Below are 8,589 nucleotides of genomic sequence, written 5' to 3' on the forward strand. Positions count from 1 at the left end.
TCATTACATGATGTAACAAGGTTGTTTATCGATGTGCATTTTGGCAACAGGGTCATGTATTGATCTGGCTTTGATTATCATTAGGGTCAATTATCGATGACCTCCAACAAAGATCAATCGCCCTTTAGACGGTTTGACTCAACCTGCTGCATCTCTTTATTTTAGTTGCCGTACCAAAAACAAAAAGGGGGGGGGGGTTGGTCGACAAGGGGTCATTTGTCCGAGTGCCCAAAAGGACGGGTATTGAGTTTGAAAATAGCAGGCTTTTCTCATGTAGCAAGCTGTGCCAAAATTGGGCAAAAATGTGATGCCAAGTTTGGATCCTTGACAGGTAGACACATTTTTGTCAGAGGAGAGTTGTTGAACATACTGTATAGTTAATGTACAGAAATGATAGTTCTCCAGAATCCAGAAGACACTATGTGTGTGCATGTGCGTGTGTGTTATATGTCTGCAATGCAGCCTCAGCAATCAGATGAAGTGTCCCTAATAGGATCCCTGTGGGATTCCTCAGCAGCTTTTCACAGCAAACCTGCGTACTGTCAGCAGTCAGAACTGACAGAGCCGGAGCCTAAAACTAAAGATGGGACATACGACTCTCTCTTGCTCTCTTGCTCTCTCTCTCTACACACACACACACACACACACAAGCTTAAATTCAGAATATACAAACACACAACCATCAGTCCTCAAAATGCATCTGTCAGCTTCCAGTGGAGTGTTTTGGAGTGTTGAGATGAGTCAGGCAGTCATAATTATTGTAGCTTGCCAAAATGTTTACACCCTCGTCAACCTTCCAGAATAATTGGATGTGTCCTCCTTCCTCCCCCCTCAACTTGTGCTCCAAGACTTGTTGTCTAAGACTTGTTGTCTTATTTTCTCTCTGACACAAACATGGAAACGGACGGCTACTTAACAAGCGCTCTAATGCAGAGCTGTTTGTGTGTGTTTCCTTGACAGGTATAAGACACTGTCAGAAGTAGTTAGACTTTCAACGCTGCTAATTGGTGTTTGTGTCGCCAAATAAAGGCAGCCATGAGGAAAACGGAAAGCACACAGGTGGCTTATTATTTAACTTTTTATGTATGTATAATAATACCATACATACATTTAATCATGCACTTCCAACTACCAGTGGCCCATTAAAATATCTAGTGGAATATGAATCGAAATAAAGTAGGTCCAGGCAGAGCTGTTTTTGTGGGCTGTACAGGGGATGTAGGAACATTAGCTGACAGAATAAAAATAATGTATCTCTGCAGAGCCTGAAGGATTGGCTGGTGAACATTATAAGAAGTAATTAACCGGCTCCTCTCTTTAGCTAATTGGAGATTGGAAGTGTGATAGTCATTAGCAGCTCCCATTTTCTTGTCATGGCTGCACAGCACAAACATAAGAGAAAGGGTGAAAGCATATGCAATTCAATTGGACATTTCTGGAAGCAAACAGAGGACATGAATATAAAAAGACAAATTAACAGCACATAATAATGTATGAATGCCATTGTCCTATTGAGTCCTAGCCAGAGATGTCTGTCTCTGCCAGCTGGCTTTAATCCTTCGCTCACCCTCCATTGTACAACCGGTGTACTCAAGACATCCAGGATAACAGACCAATTCAGTGTAGCCAGGAGAAAGAGAATCTCTCTTAAAGTAGAATATATATCATCATGTCTAACAAAGCAGGAACTATTTAGAAGCCTTTCAGCATACCAAAACACAGGACAGCACAGAGAATCAACATATCCCAAAGGTACAGATAAAGGTTACTAAAAATGTCTTGGCATGGGATCAATTCTGCATGCCTGGGATGATTTCAATATGGTGCAAATGTTCTACTTTAGGAAGGCACACAAGGACTTCACCCGAAATACATCGGAAAACATACTCAACTTTACTGCTCACCCGAGCATCAGGTTTAAGGATTTTAAAATAGAGTTCATTCTATTGTCTCATGGTTATATCATCCAGTGCAGAATTTTACACCAGTCTCAGTTTCACATTATGGAAAGCACATTCATGACCATAAAAATAAAACTATTGACTTTTATTACAAGAAATCTATTATTTATTAAATGTATTAAATATACATTTTGGATTTCTGTTCAATTGTTAATAATGAATATATTTTAAATTATATATACATATACATATACAGTATATATATATATATGTATAATTTCCAAACGTCAAGTATTTTAAAGATCCACAGATTACCACACACACAATCATTTTTTCTATGAGAAAGAAATGTCCTGGCTGGTAACATCACATGCCTCCTTGTGGACAGAATTTCTCCTCGACACCTTCCATATATATTTGGTGACAGCCCAGGTCCGTCACTTCTCTGACTGTTTTTGTTTTACAGCTTGAGGACATCCATGCGACAAGGCCCTGCTTGTCATATGCCTCAACGTGACATCCTACCGCCCTCCCAGCATCAGACACATATCCTCAAGGTCACAAATCAGGCCAGGTGGCCAGCTGGAAAGATTAAGGACGCGTTCCTAAAAATGAGACACATTTGATTTACAATTTCGTGCCAAAAGCCGTGACGATCTCTGCGATAGCAGGGCAGCAGTTAGAGGTAATCAAGTGGGGCTTTCAGCAGACACCAGAGCGGTTTTAGACGAGACTCCTAAACCCTTCTATGTTACATCGCAAAATGATGGGGGTGACAGCGAAGGAGGGGATATTAGGGAAAAAAAGGGGGAGAAAAAGAAAAGGTGGAAGAAGGAAAGAAGCAGAGTGTAAAGCGAGACAGAGACATTAAACCCCCACTAGTCCCCTCTGACAGATGCTAGCTGGGGCGGCATGCCAGGGAGGCGCACTCTTAAGGTGACAGGCTCTGCCATAGTGAACAAAATTGATAATGCCATATGGCTAGAGGAGAGCGGCTGTGGATTCCAGTCACGAAGCCATGAACGAGGAATAATCCTCCTGCCCCTGTTGTAGGACATGGTTTTACTGCCCTGCAAGACTGGGAGGAGGGAGGACGAGGGGAGGAGAGGGGGGGGGGGGGGGGGGGGGGGGGGGGCATGCTGCAGGGAAGGCCGCGCTGGCGCCCCCCCCCCCCCTCCCTCCCTCCTCCTCCTATTGTTGGGTGCAACCCTCTCACTGAACAAGCAAAAACATCCTATCTCCTGGCGGTTTCCTAACACAAGAGCTGACATAACTATTCCTTGTTTCACTGAAATTCGATGAAAACATGCTTAGATTTGACAAGAAAGGAACACAGGTGGCACTGAGCATTTTCACACAAACGCACGCTGCAGAGCAGGGATTGTGTATTGTCAGAGTTTACACAGACGCTTTATAGAGATGGGAATTGTGGGAAATGCAGACTCACAGTTACCTTTTCCCCAGGTACACAGAGGGACCAGAGGGGAGGTGCTGGGCCTATTCTGTGGCAAGAAGCAATTAATTTAGAATGTGCGGCACCGGGAGCTCGGAGGTTAGACTTAAATGGAGCACAGCCAGCTACAGAGACTAGGCTTAATTGTTTGATTGATTGGCCGCGACTGCAAGGCACATTTCTGAGGGCCCTCTGCGCCGATCAATGAGTCAACGAGCGCCTCGCCAAACCTCGCAGCTTCCCGGCCTCGCAATTCAATTAATGTGGAGGCCTTGGTGGCCATTCCCTGCGATCGTATTACGGCCCTGGAGACAAGCCTCTAGTGCTCCCCCTCTTTCTTTCTCATTGAACTGGGAGATTATTGCGGCAGATACAGGCTAGGGGGCAGGGTGTGTGGATGAGGGGAGGGGCTGGGAGGAAGAAGCAGAAGGGGGCAGGGAGGTTGGCTTTATTAGATTGGTAACAGACACTACATACTGTATCGGACACAAATCGAGTTACACTCCTAATCTGTCATTTAAATAAATTATCTTGGGTGGTGATGCATCAGCAGTATCGCTCCTCTCCAGGGGGTTGAGGTAAGGGGGAGGGATGGAGGAATGGAGAGCGGAGGGGCAGTGATGGAGGGCCGTGGCTAATAGAGACACAGGAGAGACTGACACTTTGTCAGGAGAGCAATGGAGGGAGGAAGAGACGGTGAAGGGTGACTGGGGGAAACACTTTAGTATTCAGAATACAAGCTACAGTCATTTTGAGACTGCTGTTTATTTTCACCTCAGTGTTGATGACAAAACATCCTAGAGTGTGAAACGGTACTGTATGCACTATTTCAATGTGTCAAACACAAAACTGAATATTTGGTAATCTAAAGAATACCACAATGCAATAACGTAAACACATTACTTGTACTTTAATGTCAGGCAAAGGAGAGCATGGCAAGCAAGATTGGGAACAAAAGTGTACTGAGAAAAGTGGGAAAACTCATGAAAATATGTAGGTAGTGCGGGAAAGATGAATAATTTTCCTTTAACCAAAGAATGAAAGAGAGATCCAAGCTGGACTGGAGGCAATGTGTGCTGGCTTTTAAAATGGCAGATAGCTCTGACATGACGTTTGGTCCAGGTCAGGGTCGACGCAGAAGCCACCGTTACTGAAGATCGACAGGTTCATTGATAGGAAGACACACAGATAAAACAGGGCAACAGAAACACCTGCGACTCAGGGCCTACCAGTGCATTACAGTTGGATCTCTGATCTAATTAGCGCACCAACTCGTGCTTGTTATGACAATTTCAAGCTCAAGCGGGGGCAGGTGGGCTGAGTGCTGTGGGAGTAGAGGAATAAGTTGTAAATTGAAGAGAGTTGTGTAAAGCTACATCATTTCCGACTGGTCGCTGATCATAAATTACTTAATGACGTTTAAGTGACATTTAAATAACCAATGCAAACTGTGTCTGCCTGTGCTTTAACTGACACACACCGGTGTATTTATACATTAGAGAAAAGAAGCATGTGGATAATGATTTACTTTGCGAACACACATCCATTTCTTTATGATAACTCCTGGCTCAATATATACAACTTGTCAAATACACTCAAGGATAGTTAATGGAGCCTGCTGCCAAGGCCTGAAGGAAAACGTTCCTTAATCTGAATAATACTTCAGCCAGTACAAGCAATATGAAAGCTTAACAGAACAGCTTCATTACCGTGCCAGGTTTTGGAATTCCCACTTCTCATATGATGGGCTGCTTCCTCCATTGTTCTAATGCTTGTTTTACAATTAATCTAAACTGTCTTCCCAGTGAATGTATTTTATGAATATCCATAGCCATATCCTAGTGCATTGTAAACATGCTAACATTAGACAAACTGCTGACCACAGAAGCACACACATCACAAAGTTAGGCGGTGTGAGAGCATTGACCAGAAGATCAAGGCGGGTCTCAGAGGACCACTGCCTCCCTTTGACCCTCCAACCTCTGGAGCTCCACTTCAGAGTCCCAACTCCTCCCTCCTCCTAGTGTACCTCTTCTGCCCCCTCAGCTCCCTCTGTGCCTCGACAGTGGGATGCTGAGTGCACACTATCCAACTCTGCCGACTCAGAGAAGCAAGGGTTCTAGGTGCAAAGGTCAGCTTTAAATCTACGACCCCTGCTATTTACACATGACACCATGTGTCCTCTGCAGAGCTGTGCTTCCTACTGGTACAGCTGGTTTTGAGTATTAATTCAAACAGCTCCTCTGTATTTTTCTCAGCAAGGTGCATGTGCTATAGCCTCATCTACATGTTCTGTAATGTGTCTTCAGGATGTAACATATGTAAAACAAAAACCAGAGCCTTTTGCATAGCATACACATTCATGCAGTAAATGTATGCATGCACTAATACCTGTTTACATAAGTCATAGGTCAAACAATGATATTAAGTAAAAACATGATGAATGTACCTTCAGTGTATTTTTAGCATGTCCCTTTTCTGGAATTCTCTGCTTCATCAAGATGTGTATTTCAATTGTTTGCATTAATTATGTAAATGAATATACACGAAAAGAATGTTACGACCAAATGGTGTCCCACACAAAGAAATTTGATAGTGAAAAATGTGCCTTTGTCTCAGTGAGATTTTCATGCTGTTTGCTTCAAATGCGGTGACATCCACGTTCTACTGAGACTTTTTTTAAATTTAAACAAGGATGCAGCTCCTTGTTTTAAATGGGAGAACCGTCCTCATTAGGGCTCATACACCTACATGCAACATACATTATACAACTGCACACACACATTCATACACACAAACACACAGTAATTGGATTTTGTAGAGACTGGCCATTTCTCAGGTTCCTCTGAATCACAACCAGGAACTCATAAAAACAGATACTTACAGTACTCACACAGACTCACACAGACACACACAGACACACACACACAGCATACCATTTGCACATGGGACCGCTCACTGTGTCACGTAGCTTCACCATCCCTTAACATAAGGTCATTAATCTTATTTTATCTATTAGTCAGGAGTCACAACTATAAATTAATAATGTTACTGTTATATATGTAATATATACATATTTCTATAATACAGGCTTCCCAGCTACACAGGATCAGTTTTGTGTAAATGAACAAGATACAGTATGTATTTAAATACAAATTGCCTTGTGTAAACTATTGGGTAATGGGTCCTTAAGGTGAGGTTGGTTTCAGGCTATTGGGCATAAATGATGGTTAAATATAAAACATTTTCAAAACAATTTCACAGTTCCAATGGTAACTTTAATGTACCTTCTTTTCCAAAAATCGGAACTGATGAACAATTTCTTAATAACACAATAAAACAATGTCAAATTGGATCAAATGTTCGGTTTAATGCTCGTTATTCCTGACATACTGTCAGCAAGATAGTTCTTTAAACTGATGGTTAAAAGAACGGGTGTTTCAACAAATGAATCTGTCAAACTTAATCCACTATCCTAAACCCGACTACAAAGTTTGTATCTAAACAAATGAGGAACACAGGTACATATGAGTCACATCTTTTCTTATTTCCAGGAATACAGGGGTGATGGTTAATGAAAGTAAAAGGCTGAACATGTTTGGTCAATCACAATGATGCTAATCCACACTAAAGGTTTACTGTAGGAGATTCTGACCAGCACCCATTTTCTTACCATAGACACCCAACAACACAATAACATGATAATAAATTGAGCAAAACACATTATTTTCCAGAAGACATTTGATTCTTGGGACTCTCTATTTCCTGCTGTGAGGGTGCCAGCATGCACAAATAATCAGCTCCACAGTCACAGCAATAAACATCAACTGTGCGCACGAATGCGAAGATTTCATTTTCTCCTAATTGCTTCTGTGCATTGAATAAGTGAGTCGTTTTTAGACATGCTGTGGCAGAGAGTGCATCTTGACTTTGAATTACATTCAGCTTTTTTTCTTTCTTCGTCAAGTGGGTAAAAAAAAAAGACTGTTCTAAATAAAGTTAAGGCTCATCATAACACAAACAGAGAGTGGAGTTGTGTGTGTTTGATGCAGCAGGACCTGTTTTCTTAGCCTTGTGGTTAGCCTTTATGTGTGTGTACATGTGCATGAGAGTGTGCTCTTCTCCAAGTCAGTCTCAGCCCAAGTGGCTGTTGAAATATAAATGCATGGTGTAACTGCCCCTGCTATCCCACTTGCAGTGCTTCTGCAGTCACTGTCTTATCGCAACGAGCTGTGACAAGGGAATTCAGAGGGAATGGGTCTACTTCAAAAGCCATTTCTACTGCCACTAATTGTCTGTCATCCCAAGCTGATGGGCAGCGAGACACTGACAGACAGCACTGATCACTGAGAAGGGACACAATTGGATTCTGCAAGTGTCTAAGTGTCTGAATTGAATGGATGTTGGAGTTTCATAACATAAGATGTTTATGTATCTACACCTACATCAAGTTATTGGCAATGTTGGAAGAAGTATTAATGTGTTTTATTTTAGGAAAGACAACAACGTAAAAATACTTAATTACTGCTGTCAAACCCTTGCTTCAGTATAATCAGCAAAATTCACCCTCTATATGCAATTCCAGGCATGGAAGACAGAACGCTTCCTGTGGTATTTAAATTAACTCCAAAGCCCCAAAGTCAGCGTTATATTTACCTCACTGACGCATGCCAGGCATTGGATGGCACTGAGTCACCTGCTGTGCTGGTGTGGGACCTGGCTGAGGTGCGAGAGCGATACTGAACAAAAGGATAACGCAGAATGGAAAACACCTGTCTTGCTTGCTTACACAGACCATAGGAGGCTGAGTCGACATTTTCAGTTCAGTGTGAGGCAGCTGAAAAAATACCGCAGACAAACCCAATGATAGCTGGTGAGAAATGTAATATTTGTGTATGTGCCATCAATAATTCTCTTTATGAATTTTCAGTCTACCTTTAGAGTGGCTAGATTATTGCTTTACTTAACTTTTTTTTTTGAGTTCTTTCTTTTTATTTCTCAGTCTCTCAGGCTTCTTTTTATCTGCTGTTTTATCTCGGTCTCTCTGTAGTGGTGCATCCATGCTGAGACAAGAGCAACGTGTTTCTCTTCTCCACATCTTTGAGGATCTGTTGGCCGGGCACAGACTACCCAGCCGAGTCCAATCCACATTCTGAAAGCATGAGGGGGGGGGGGGGGGGGGGGGGGGGGGGGTGGGTACGGGTGGGGGAAGGGGGGGGGGTGGGGGGGCGGTCT

This window comes from Anarrhichthys ocellatus, unplaced genomic scaffold (assembly GCF_004355925.1).
Source record: "Anarrhichthys ocellatus isolate YVR2014 unplaced genomic scaffold, GSC_Weel_1.0 scaffold7, whole genome shotgun sequence".
In the NCBI taxonomy this organism is placed as follows: domain Eukaryota; kingdom Metazoa; phylum Chordata; class Actinopteri; order Perciformes; family Anarhichadidae; genus Anarrhichthys; species Anarrhichthys ocellatus.